Below are 14,165 nucleotides of genomic sequence, written 5' to 3'. Positions count from 1 at the left end.
TGCAGCTGCATGTGTCTCACCTCAGACATATACAGTGCCTTCGGAAAGTATTCAGATCCCTTGACCTTTTCCACATTTTGTTACGTTACAGCCTTATTCTAAAATTGATTAAATAGTTTTTTTCCCTCATCAATCTACACACAATACCCCATAATGACAAAGCAAAAACGGAAATATCACATTTACTTAAGTATTCAGACCCTTTACTCAGTACTATGTTAAAGCAGCGATTACAGCATCGAGTCTTCTTGGGTATGACACACCTGTATTTGGGGAGTTTCTCCCATTCTTCCCTGCAGATCCTCTCAAGCTCTGCCAGGTTGAATGGGGAGCGTTGCTGCACAGATATTTTCAGGTCTCTCCAGAGATGTTCAATCGGGTTCTAGCTGGGCCACTCAAGGACATTCAGAGACTTGTCCCGAAGCCACTCCTGTGTTGTCTTGGCTGTGTGCTTAGTGTCGTTGTCCTGTTGGAAGGTGAACCTTCGCCCCAGTCTGAGGTCCTGAGCGCTCTGGAGCAGGTTCTGATCAAGGATCTCTCTGACTTTGCTCCGTTCATCTTTGCCTCGATCCTGACTAGTCTCCCAGTCCCTGCCGCTGAAAAACATCCCTACAGCATGATGCTGCCACCACCATGCTTCACCGTAGGGATGGTGCCAGGTTTCCTCCAGATGTGACGCTTGGCATTCAGGCCAAAGAGTTCAATCTTGGTTTCATCAGACCAGAGATTCTTGTTTCTCATGGTCTGAGAGTCTTTAGGTGCCTCTGGCAAACTCCAAGCGGGCTGTCATGTGCCTTTTACTGAGGAGTGACTTCCATCTGGCCACTCTACCATAAAGGCCTGATTGGTGGAGTGCTGCAGAGATGGTTGTCCTTCTGGAAGGTTCTCCCATCTCCACAGAGGAACTCTAGAGCTCTGTCAGAGTGACCAGCGGGTTCTTGGTCACCTCCCTGACCAATGCCCTTCTCCCCCGATTGCTCAGTTTGGCCGGGCGGCCAGCTCTAGGAAGAGTCTTGGTGGTTCCAAACTTCTTCCATTTAAGAATGATGGCGGCCACTGTGTTCTTGGGGACCTTCAATGCTGCAGAAATGTTTTGGTGCCCTTCCCCAGATCTGTGCCTCGACACAATCCTGTCTCGGAGCTCTACGGACAATTCCTTCCACCTCATGGATTGGATTTTGCTCTGACATGCACTGTCAACTATGGAACATTATATAGAATGGTGTGTGCCTTTCTAAATCATGCCCAATCAATTGAATTTACCACAGGTGGACTCCAATAAAGTTGTAGAAACATCTCAAGGATGATAAATGGAAACAGGATGAAACTGAGCTCGATTTCGAGTCTCATAGCAAAGGGTCTGAATACTTATGTAAATAAGGTTTTCTGTTTTTTAATTTGTAATAAATTTGCCAAAATTTCTAAAAAGTTGTATTTATTTAATCCATTTTAGAACAAGGCTGTAACGTAACAAAATGTGGACAAAGTCAAGGAGTCTGAATACTTTTCGAAGGCACTGTAAACCACCAAGTGTTTAAAGCTGCAATATGTCACTTTTTGTATTTGTTTTTATGTTCAAAAGCTCCAATAGTGGTCATCCAATGTGATGCAACAGTAACAATATTGTGCCTCTAGCCTGCCTGAGAACCGCTGTATTCATTGGTTTTCATTTTCCCTGTCTGGTCCGATTTTTCCGCCAGATTTTGGGGGGCACACAATGAGTGTTTGGAGAGAGAAATTTGGAGAGCAGACAGGCAAAAAGGGAAAGTGATAGAACCCGGGCCAAGACAAGAGTAAACCTTGGATTTGCGTTCACACAGTGGAGAGAACTAAGGGAGTTGAAGTGATTCAAAATCGACCCTGAATTTGATTTTTTTCTGCTGAAAAGGTAAGTTCTTGATCTGAATGCCCTGTCTTTAGTCAGCTACTGTACAACACAACATTCTAAATCTTATTCTATCTTTCAGCTAAAGGAGACTCTACAATAACAAGTATCGAAGGTGAAGTGTCTACACAATGAAAACTACACCGACATTCCAGAACTTCAGAGAGCAGTGTTGAGAAGACTGGACTCTCAATTGGGGCTACCAAGGAGAATGATCCTGAGATCAGATGACCCAAGACTCCCTGAAGTGCCACCATAAACAACAGCTGAGCTGCTACAACTTCGAGGAGACGTTGCCACGCAACACAGTGTGCAGTAAGCACACATTTGAGCTGGGAAGGACTGGCACTTTCCCTGTTGTCAGACTTGGTGGTTCCCGGGAAGTGTGAAAACCTACAGAGTACTCAGAATTGTTGTTGAAAGAGGTGGGCCTACAACCAAACATATATAGCATATAAATAAGGGAGGTTTGTGTGAGAGACAATACTTGTGCACGTTTTATCTAGCATATAGTCGTCAGTATTGTACTTTTGTAATGGTTTTAGAATAATTTACTAAACTGTTCTCTTTTCCTGGATATCTATGCTCTTGACGGTTTACACTTCAAATTATCAGATCTACAGGTGGGTAGATAACCAGAAAGATGGATTGACTACCCTGGTGTAAATACAGTACAAAACAAGTCGGTCCAATTACACAGATCAGGTCAAATAGTTTTATTAGGGAGATAAACAAGAATACATGGTAGTCTCTGTAACCTTCCTCAAAATAAGGAAAGCACAGTGTAAAGGAAACATTCTGATGAAGTACTGAACTGATATCAACCAGACCAAGGCAAAACTCACACAAAAAATGACTTGTATTTTCCCTAATTGAGATCCAAATGAAGAATAAAGTACAGTGTAGTGTTAGCCTGTTATGTAAACATACTTGGTAATACTTTTTTTTATTGACTATTGCAGTGGTGAAATGGCAGCAGTTGTGTGTTTTAATGTGCAGGAGTCTCCCTGTAATTCATGCAGGTGCACCAGCGAGGTTGTCCGGAGACCGTGGGATAGCTCTCCGGTACTCAATGATGTCAGAAATCACTCCAGGTAGATGGTACTAACCATCTCGGCCAGCCTCTTTTCTTGCAGTCGGGCAGGCCTTTCAAGGTCTTCCTGTCCAATTCTTTCTGTAGTCCTGCCTGTGCCCCTTGACGGTCTGCAGCTCTTCAAAACTAGAATCCTACAGAAAAAATATGTACACAACACTTATTAAGATTGTATTGTAATGTTCACTGCATGGTCTTTTATGTATAACCCAAAAGGGTTTTCATGCAGAAGAGTTGAGTATAACACTTCTACAATCCATACACAACATCTTCAGTCATAGCTCCCGAGAAACAAGGGACCATCCCAGTACTGTTATTAGCTAACTAGTATAGCTAGGAGTCAGAAGGGCAAAGGATTGAATGCATGCCAAAGCCAAGGTTATTTTCCATGTATGCAGAGCTATGATAGTCTAAATTACACTTCTACAATCAATACACACCTTCATAGCCATAGCTCTCGACAATCAAGGGGCCATCCCAGTAATGTTATTAGCCAGCTAGCTAGCTAGTATAGGAGTAAGAGAAGGGCAAAGGACTTGCTAAGGCCAAGGTTATTTTTTGAGGTCAGGGCTCTGTGCAGGCCGGTCAAGTTCTTCCACACTGATCTCGACAAACCATTTCTGTATGGACCTCGCTTTGTGCACAGGGAAGTTGTCATGCTGAAACAGGAAAGGGCCTTCCCCAAACTGTTGCAACAAAGTTGGAAGTACAGAATCATCTAGAATGTCATTGTGTGTCATCATTAAGATTTCCCTTCACTGGAACTAATGGGCCTTGCCCAAACCATGAAAAACAGCCCCAGACCATTATTCCTCCACTTGGCCATGGAAACCCATTTCATGAAGCTCACGAGAACAGTTCTTGTGCTGATGTTGCTTCCAGAGGAAGTTTGGAACTCAGTAGTGAGTGTTGCAACCGAGAACAGACCATTTTTTAAGCGCTGCGCGCTTCAGCACTCGGCGGTCCCGTTCTGTGCGCTTGTGTGGCCTACGATTTCGGCGGCTGAGCCGTTGTTGCTCCTAGATGTTTCCACTTCACAATAACAGGACTTAAAGTTGACCAGGGCAGCTCAGTTTTACGAACTGACTTGTTGGAAAGGTAGCATCCTATGACTGTGCCATGTTGAAAGTCACTGAGCTCTTCAGTAAGGCCAAAGGGTGGCTATTTGAAGAATCTCAAATATAAAATATATTTGGATTTGTTTAACACTTTTTTGGTTACTACATGATTCCATATGTGTTACAATGTAGAAAATAGTAAAAATAAAGGAAAACCCTTCAATGAGTAGGTGTTCTAAAACTTTTGACCGGTAGTGTATAACTTTTATTATTATTATTATTATTATTATTATTATTATTATTATATTTATATATTTAATGAAATATCTTATGTTGTTCTTGTCTCTTACTGTTCTGTACTTTGTCATGTATTTGTATGTTTTATGTGGACCCCAGGAAGAGTATCTGCTTCATGTGCAGTAGCTAATGGGGATCCTAATAAACTAAACTATTGTATATCATCCTCCATCCCCCAGTTATGGGAATCTGTCTCAAGACAACTATTTTGGCTGATAGGAAACAAGTGTTTTGCAAGGATATTGGAAATGTAATCAAAACATATTGGATGATAACTTGTTTTTAACTAGGACAGAGAAATTTATAACAGATTTTTCCAACATAACATAGGTACAGCAAATCCCCTTATTGTATGGGACACTTTTAAATGTGCCTTTAGAGGCCATGCAATTCAGTACTCATGTTCGAAAACAAAAGCAATTTAGGTAAAAGGAGTCCATACTAACAAAGGAAATAGAAGGTCTAACAGAACAGATAGATAGCAATAAAAACTGTAACATAGAGGCTCAGAATAAATGAGAAGAAAAACAAAAAGAAATGGAGAAACTTATTCAAGAAAGATCAAACATTATGCTTTGGGGGTGTTTTTCTGCTAAGGGGACAGGACAACTTCACCGCATCAAAGGGACGATGGACGGGCCATGTACCGTCAAATCTTGGGTGAGAACCTCCTTCCCTCAGCCAGGACATTGAAAATGGGTCGTGGATGGGTATTCCAGCATGACAATGACCCAAAACACACGGCCAAGGCAACAAAGGAGTGGCTCAAGAAGAAGCACATTAAGGTCCTGGAGTGGCCTAGCCAGTCTCCAGACCTTAATCCCATAGAAAATCTGTGGAGGGAGCTGAAGGTTCGAGTTGCCAAATGTCAGCCTCGAAACCTTAATGACTTGGAGAAGATCTGCAAAGAGGAGTGGGACAAATATCTCCTGAGATGTGTGTAAACCTGGCGGCCAACTACAAGAAACGTCTGACCTCTGTGATTGCCAACAAGGGTTTTGCCACCAAGTATTAAGTCATGTTTTGCAGAGGGGATCAAATACTTATTTCCCTCATTAAAATGCAAATCAATTTATAACATTATTAACATGCGTTTTTCTGGATTTTTTTTTTGTTATTCTTTCTCTCACTGTTCAAATAAACCTACCATTAAAATTATAGACTGATCATGTCTTTGTCAGTGGGCAAACGTACAAAATCAGCAGGGGATCAAATACTTTTTTCCCTCACTGTATTTGACCCCTCTGCAAAACATGACTTACTCCCGAGTGGCGCAGTGCTCTAAGGCACTGCATCGCAGTGCTAGCTGTGCCACTAGAGATCCTGGTTCGAATCCAGGCTCTGTCGTAGCCGGCCGCGACCGGGAGACCCATGGGGCGGCGCACAATTCGTCCAGGGTAGGGGAGGGAATGGCCGGCAGGGATGTAGCTCAGTTGGTAGAGTTGGGTTCGATTCCCATGGGGGGCCAGTATGAAAAAAATAAAAAATAATGTATGCACTCACTAACTGTAAGTCGCTCTGGATAAGAGCGTCTGCTAAATGACTAAAATGTAAATGTAGTACTTGGTGGCAATCACAGTGGTCAGACGTTTCTTGTAGTTGGCCACCAGGTTTGCACACATCTCAGGAGGGATTTTGTTCCACTCCTCTTTGCAGATCTTCTCCAAGTCATTAAGGTTTCGAGGCTGACGTTTGGCAACTCGAACCTTCAGCTCCCTCCACAGATTTTCTATGCGATTAAGGTCTGGAGACTGGCTAGGCCACTCCAGGACCTTAATGTGCTTCTTCTTGAGCCACTCCTTTGTTGCCTTGGCCGTGTGTTTTGGGTCATTGTCATGCTGGAATACCCATCCACGACCCATTTTCAATGCCCTGGCTGAGGGAAGGAGGTTCTCACCCAAGATTTGACGGTACATGGCCACGTCCATCGTCCCTTTGATGCGGTGAAGTTGTCCTGTCCCCTTAGCAGAAAAACACAACCTTAGCATAATGTTTCCACCTCCATGTTTGACAGTGGGGTCATAGGCAGCATTCCTCCTCCTCCAAACACGGCGAGTTGAGTTGATGCCAAAGAGCTCGATTTTGGTCTCATCTGACCACAACACTTTCAACCAGTTCTCCTCTGAATCATTCAGATGTTCATTGGCAAACTTCAGACGTGCCTGTATATGTGCTTTCTTGAGCAGGGGGACCTTGCGGGCGCTGCAGGATTTTAGTCCTTCACGGCGTAGTTTTCTTGGTGACTATGGTCCCAGCTGCCTTGAGATCATTGACAAGATCCTCCCGTGTAGTTCTGGGCTGATTCCTCACCGTTGTCATGATCATTGCAACTCCACGAGGTGAGATCTTGCATGGAGCCCCAGGCCGAGGGAGATTGACAGTTCTTTTGTGTTTCTTCCATTTGCGAATAATCGCACCAACTGTTGTCACCTTCTCACCAAGCTGCTTGGCGATGGTCTTGTAGCCCATTCCAGCCTTGTGTAGGTCTACAATCTTGTCCCTGACGTCCTTGGAGAGCTCTTTGGTCTTGGCCATGGTGGAGAGTTTGGAATCTGATTGATTGATTGCTTCTGTGGACAGGTGTCTTTTATACAGGTAACAAGCTGAGATTAGGAGCACTCCCTTTAAGAGTATGCTCCTAATCTCTGTATAAAAGACAACTGGGAGCCAGAAATCTTTCTGATTGAGAGGGGATCAAATACTTATTTCCCTCATTAAAATGCAAATCAATTTATAACATTATTGACATGCTTTTTTCTGGATTTTTTGTTGTTGTTATTCTGTCTCCCACTGTTCAAATAAACCTACCATTAAAATTATAGACTGATCATTTCTTTGTCAGTGGGCAAACGTACAAAATCAGCAGGGGATCAAATACTTTCTTCTCTCACTGTAATACAGGTAATTAGCAGTGGCACACAAGGTTGAATTATTATGTGTTTGCCAAATAATTTTCGATTTTAAATAACAAACCTCTCAGGAGACACATAGGCAAGAGCAGCCCCCCAAAAAAGAGCACCCAAAAAAACTTAACAACAAACTTGCTAGATATCAGGGTTGGGGTCAATTTTGAATTGAGTTGCGAATTGCTCTTTAATTCCAATTCAATTCTTGAATTTGAATTGAATTTGAATTGGCCACACCCCACAGGAGGCAGAATTTTAACTAAATTTGAATTAAAGGAGGTACAATTTAATTAAATGAAATTCAAATGGCTTATTTATTCTACGCATCACTATACAAATGTTTATTTTGATATAATGTATGGATACCAATTCCATGTAACATATGGTTGAAACATTTCATTTTAAAAACCTTGTCCTAAAACTATATTAAATCATCAAAGTGGCCTGTTCAACAGTGGCCTATTCTAAGAACATGTTGTTGGTTGTCTATAATAATTTATAATTCCCTTAATGTTTTAAATATGAGTAAAAAATGTATATATCCCAGAATGCATTAGATCAAACACTGGAGTATGAAAGGGAACAATGATCTCATGACAATGAAAAATACTGTTTGAAATCTTTGATATTTGAAGTGGTCTTTGAGTTATAATCAAACTAATATTTGTAATGGTATGTGTATGCTTTGCATTAATAAGTGGCAGATCCTTTTGATAAAATATTTGTCGAATGACATGTTTCATGTCTCAGTTGAATTGGTTTAAATTGCGTTGAATTAAATTATATTTCCTTCCATTCAAATTCGATTCAAATTCTGCTTCCGGTGTGGCCAACTCAAATTCAATCAAATTCATGGATTGAATTAAATTGAGAAATTCCGAATTGACCCCAACCCTGCTAGATACCAGTCAAGTAACAAGTTTCCTCACTTGCTCTAAGAAATAAGATATTATGCAGAGCAAGTCAGAGTTGACTGATTCAGCACCTGCTACATCACTATATAAAGATTTGTCATAGCCTCAGGTCCTGTTTCAATAGGCCTATGGCTTAATTATAGGACCCCAGGGCCTGAATTTGCTGGTCAAATTATTACTTTAATTGAGCGAAGATGAGCTGCAATACTGCCTTCTTTGGTTAGGGGGTATCGTTTAATTATTTTCAAGTTATCAGTCTTTTTTTTCCTCTTTCAACGTCTATCTCAAAGTTAGCATTTTATCATTACTAAAACACAGCACCTTAAATTCCACTGAAAGGTGTCCTTTTCAATTAAGCTTTAATTTACACAGTCACCACACCAATTTGAAAAAGAAGAATGTATTGACATTTTATCAAACATCTCTAATCTCAGTGTTTGAATTCATCCAAGAAGTGATTTACTCTAACATAATTACAGTAAACACAGGATTTAAATACAGACCGCTTAAACTGTGAACATAAACAGTATTTTCCACATCCACTTAATTATACCTTTTGAAATGACAATGGTAACAACCAATTTGTAAACCCCTAATTGTGTGAAGCCTTGCTATAGTTCACTCTGTTGTATCATCCCACATCATAAAACACAAATCCAAACCAGTCTGGAAAAAGAAATTATGTGCAGCGTCTAAGCATGAATCTTAGCAGGATATTAGTTTCTAACTTTGATTAAAGTCATTTAATAAACACATTCAACAATACCTGAAAGCCATACACCCACACTCACCTTTGCTTGTGCCATTGTGGAGATGGCACAGAGAAATCTTTGTCCTCTCAACTCATCAAATCCTGGGTATATTGAATTATGAGCTGCCTGGTCTGTCTACATTATCTTACCATTTTAATCTTTTTTTATTTAATTTTTTACTTACATCCCTCCCATCCCTTATTTTGCTTGAGTAGTGAATCATAATCAGACATCATACCAATTTTAGAATACATATAAGTGTATATGCAAAATCCCAAATTATGATCAATTTTCATGACCTGAAACATCCTTGAGGGACCCATTTTGCAGATAGCTTCTTTTTTTTTTGCAAGGCTGTCCATTAATTTGTGAGAGAACCTGTCTTCTCTTCTGAGAATTACATTTTTGCTTTTTAAAAGTATGATGATTCAAAGGTTATTTGAGGTACTCCATGCCACGATGTTCATTAAATAACAGTTTAGCCTTGACATTTGGAAAAACATTATTCTGACTGAGGTAAAATACAAACATTTGCTAGTACCAACCCTTGGATAGATTGAGCTAAACCAGTGGTATGCTATAGTTGTAGCATACTCTTAAGACAGTGAGAATTTCCCAATAAGGTTGCTACTGTAGGCCTATATCATATATTTTTACCAGTTGTATTGACCTGGTGCAATGTTAGGTAAGTTTTGTGTATGCCATGTCGATTTAGGTCACTTTTTGCCTCACATGTTCTGTTGCACAGACAACTGAACTGTTCAGGAATGCTGAACAAATCGGGATCCACAGGGGCAGGGTTGGTTCACAGCGTTAAGCTAGTGCCATTTAGGTCTCTGGACCAAACAGATCCTAATGGTTCCCAGCTCCTTACCACGATGATGACTCAGCTCACTTCTTTTATGTATATCTTAACATAAAAGAGCCGTTCTGATAAGTGGGAGGATATTTAAAAATGAGCTAAATGGGGGTCTGCAACAATTGTAGGCTACCGTATCAAATTGAATGGGTGAATTACAATGTGCTCAAAAGGTGCAAGAAGTAATATGTTCATCATGTTTAATAATTTGAATGGCCATTGTAGAACAGAACATCCATACACAACCAGATGTCAGTGTTGACATAATGTATGGTGAAAAAGTGGGATGATTTTTCTCCTGACCTGCATGTCTGTGGTAAAATATCAGGGGCGTATTAATTACGCTGATTCTGTTTTAAAACGTTTCTTAAACGGCAAACAGAACGAAACGGGGAGGGACCTACCTGAATTTGTCCAATTGAAACTTCTCATTTTAGTTGTTCGGTTTTGCAACCATTTGGACTAATGATTACACCCCAGATGTAACACTGTGGGCATGCACATTTCAAACAACCCAGTCACACCTGAGGCACAGTAATCAATTATAAAAAAGTGATTTATTGAGATCATGTGCAGGGAACAGATGGTGTTGATTGTTAGAAACCTCTGAAATTCCTCTAGCCTATTACCAGGACTGCAACTTTTATTTTACCAATAACAAAAATATGTGTTATACATTTTATAATATTTAACATTCAGCGCACACATAATGGAACAATACAAATAAAGAGACAGAATAGCAACATTAATTGAAAGTTGTTCATTTATTAGTCTTCACATGCAACAAAGACATGAGTGCATAAATCTGTTTGACATGGTATCATCACATAAGCATAATACAACATCTTCTAATAACATTATAATAAATACATAGACTACTGAGCATGTCACTAATAATGGCTTGTATCAATCGAAAAAGTAGGCACTGCACAAAACAAAACTACACAAAAGTGCACATAATTCGATATTATTTCGTAATTCCATCGGAGTATTACTGGTTAAATAGTTCAGACGACTTTGCAAATGTGTTTTTTCATGACTACTTTCACAAGCAAAGTTCTGAAGAACTAGCTACTAAGCTTCTACTGTATGTCGACGTTTACAAATGTCCTTCTACATATGGCTACTTCTCAATGTTGCCTAGAACGACAACTAAACTTGCGCGTGCGCAATACCAAGGCCCGAGTCCCCGATACAAGATGGCGGAGAAGGTGGGGAGTGAGAGGCGGAGGCAGGTCCGGATTGAATAGAGCAAAGGCTATACAAGGTTCCCAACAAACCTCTATAAGGTAAGGGGAATAACCACATTAGCGATACAGCAAGGGCATGGACAGGTGGTGGAATACGCAGGGTATCATATTATCCACTAAAAATGTGCACGCATTGTCAATGCACGAAATAAACAAACAATATTGTCTGCAAGGGGTTCAGTGGCAATGACTGGATATCGCGCGCCATCTTGTCTCAACAAAAGTGCGCGCCTAAATATTTGTATGCGTTTGAAATTAAAGGAGTTCAGATACGCCTATTTTGACAGCATACACGGGTACCCTTACTAATTCTCGTCATTTTTATGTCTCAATAACCCCGTTTCGTACAGTATCCTACCGTATTTTATCTGTTTTCCACGTATCCCCCACTTGGGTTCCGAGATGCTGCCGTTGCCTTTTATTGTGTAGCGCAGCTACCCGATGTTATCCCCTCCTCCTTCGTGTTTGTTTTCGGGCGGCTCTAACTGGGGTGGGCGGTGTAACAGCGCATGCGTGTCCTTTTGCTCATTTCTGTTATCAACGAGAAAGATAGAAAACGCATCTGCAAGATGTCAATTTCATGTGTTATGTTAATCAAAAGGACATCAAATTAATAATTAAACACTAGGTACTAGAATACATAGGTATAGCTAGCCAGTTAACGTTAACTATCTAGCTACATGTTTTATACATAATACATTCATGTTGATTTAGCTAGTTAGTTTATTTTCACCAGCGTAATCCCCACCGCTGGTTTCACTCTGCTGGTTCGGAGGGATTTGACGGAGATTATGACGATATATGTCGGTGCACTATGTTGCCAATAACACCTTGTGGAAGTACAACACAATCTAGCTAGCTACTGTTACCTCCCTAGAAACACTAGTCTGGCTAATTTATTATCTCATTCTCTTGTGCGCTCGCTACGGGTCTGGATGAATGGGTTCTATCATTCATTCATTGAATGATTACCACTACACTAGTAGGCTACCATTCACTCCAGACTGTAAATGCAGAAATGTCAGGACAATCAAGAGGTCTTACTTGTTGAAAAGTAACCACAATGAAATGATATGACCAGGCGAAGATCCTTTGAACGCTGCGAGTAGGCTAGTGAGGATGCGGCGGTTGGAGAAGCAACCGATGTGCTGGAATGCGATTAATATGGATGATCGTTCTGATGATATGGGTCCGGAGGATGAGGTCAAGAACCTGAATGTTCTGTAGTGGAAAGTACCTGAATGTTCTGTCGTGGAAAGTAATAGGAAAAAGAGAGACCATGCTACTTACTGAAAGCAGTGGCTCTTCTGGCGAAGAGAGCGTGAAGTTATGATGGTGTTTGATGTGACCACAGGGCCTCATTTATAGGACTATACCCAATCCGATTAACCTAGGGGTCCTCAACCTTTTCTTGCCAAGGGACCTGCAAACCGGCGAACCCCATCATATGTTAGCAAAAACATGTTTTTCACATCTTGTCATCAGGTGAATGGCAAGGAGAAGTAATGAACATTATAAAATTAATAGATTTGGTAGATTTTTGTTATTATTTGAACCTCCCCACATTATACAGTGCCTTCAGAAAGTATTCACACCCCTTGACTTTTTCCACATTTTGTTGTGTTACAGACTGAATTTAAAATATATAAAATTTAGATTTTTTGGTTACTGGCCTACACACAATACCCCATAATGTCGAAGTGGAATTATGTTTTTCAAAATGTTCACAAATTAATAAAAAATAAAAAGCTGAAATGTCTTGAGTCAATAAGTATTCAACCCTTTTGTTATGGCAAGCCTAAATAAATGTGCTTAATATGTCACATAACAAGTTGCATGGACATTTTGTAAAATGATTACCTCATCTCTGTACCCCACACATACAATTATCTGTAAGGTCCCTCAGTCCAGCAGTGAATTTCACCATGGATTCAACCACAAAGAGGTTTTCCAATGCCTCTCAAAGAAGGGCTCCTATTGGTAGATGGGTAAAAAATAAAAATAAAGCAGACATTGAATATCCCTATGAGCATGGTGAAGTTATTAATTACACTTTGGATTGTGTATCAATACACCTAGTCACTACAAAGATACAGGCGTCCTTCCTAACTCAGTTGCCGGAGAGGAAGGAAACTGCTCAGGGATTTCACCTTGAGGCCAATGGTGACTTTAAAACAGTTGCAGAGTTTAATGGCTGTGATAGAAGAAAACTGAGGATAGATCAACGTTGTAGTTACTCAACAATACTAACCTACAGTGGTGATTTTGGCATGTAAATCTTGGTGGGGCAAAAAAAAATAATGTGGGATGCATGCCAGCAAAGCCACAACACAACACTAAACAATACATTAATTGCACTATAACGGTGTCAAACTGTTCCCACAAACTGTTAGGGCCTACATAAAGCTGTCCCAACAGCAGAGTCCCAACAGCAGTCCCAACATCTTACCACTGCTACACCTGGCTATCAGCGTAGCCTTGTCTGGCAGCGAAACACAGCTGATATGGCTGACTTGCTTAAACAAATGTGGTTTCTACTGACAATTGAGATGTAAAAACTATGGCATAAGGGGACGACAAGCGGATAAGAAGCAATCCGTAATTTCGATTAAGACATTAATGAGCGAGCTACGACGGACGTATTCAATAACTATTTGTTTAGCACTTTTGAAATGTACAGCGACAGAATTCAGAACATGGGCCATTTTTACAGTGTTCTCCCTGTATACCAAGTCAGAACCGTAGGATAAATAAAGGGGGCATATAAGCAGACAATGAAAGCTCTTACAATATTCAATGATTACATTTCTCTGAAACAGGTTATAGGCTACATGTGCACCACCAATTCAGAACAGTAGGCGAAATTAAGAGGGGAAAATATCCCAAATGATTAGGGGTGGCACATGGGCTACTAACAGCTTACTATACAACATACACTTATTATTACTTTCTTAGCTACAGTATACATTTCTCCTGGCATATTACATCATTTATGCAGCAGCATACAATACATATTTGGACTCACCTTGTTGTGCTGTGCTCACTTGAACAGGAAGGTGGCGCGGCGGTCCTTCGTGGGCAAAGTCTGGCATTCTCTGGATTTATGGTGCTTTCAAGACAACTGGGAACTGGGGAAAAAAACAAGGTTGAA

Source organism: Coregonus lavaretus (genome assembly GCF_964263955.1).
Source record: "Coregonus lavaretus genome assembly, chromosome: 12".
Lineage (NCBI taxonomy): Eukaryota > Metazoa > Chordata > Actinopteri > Salmoniformes > Salmonidae > Coregonus > Coregonus lavaretus.
The sequence above is the reverse complement of the archived record's forward strand: the minus strand, read 5'-3'. Positions refer to the sequence as shown.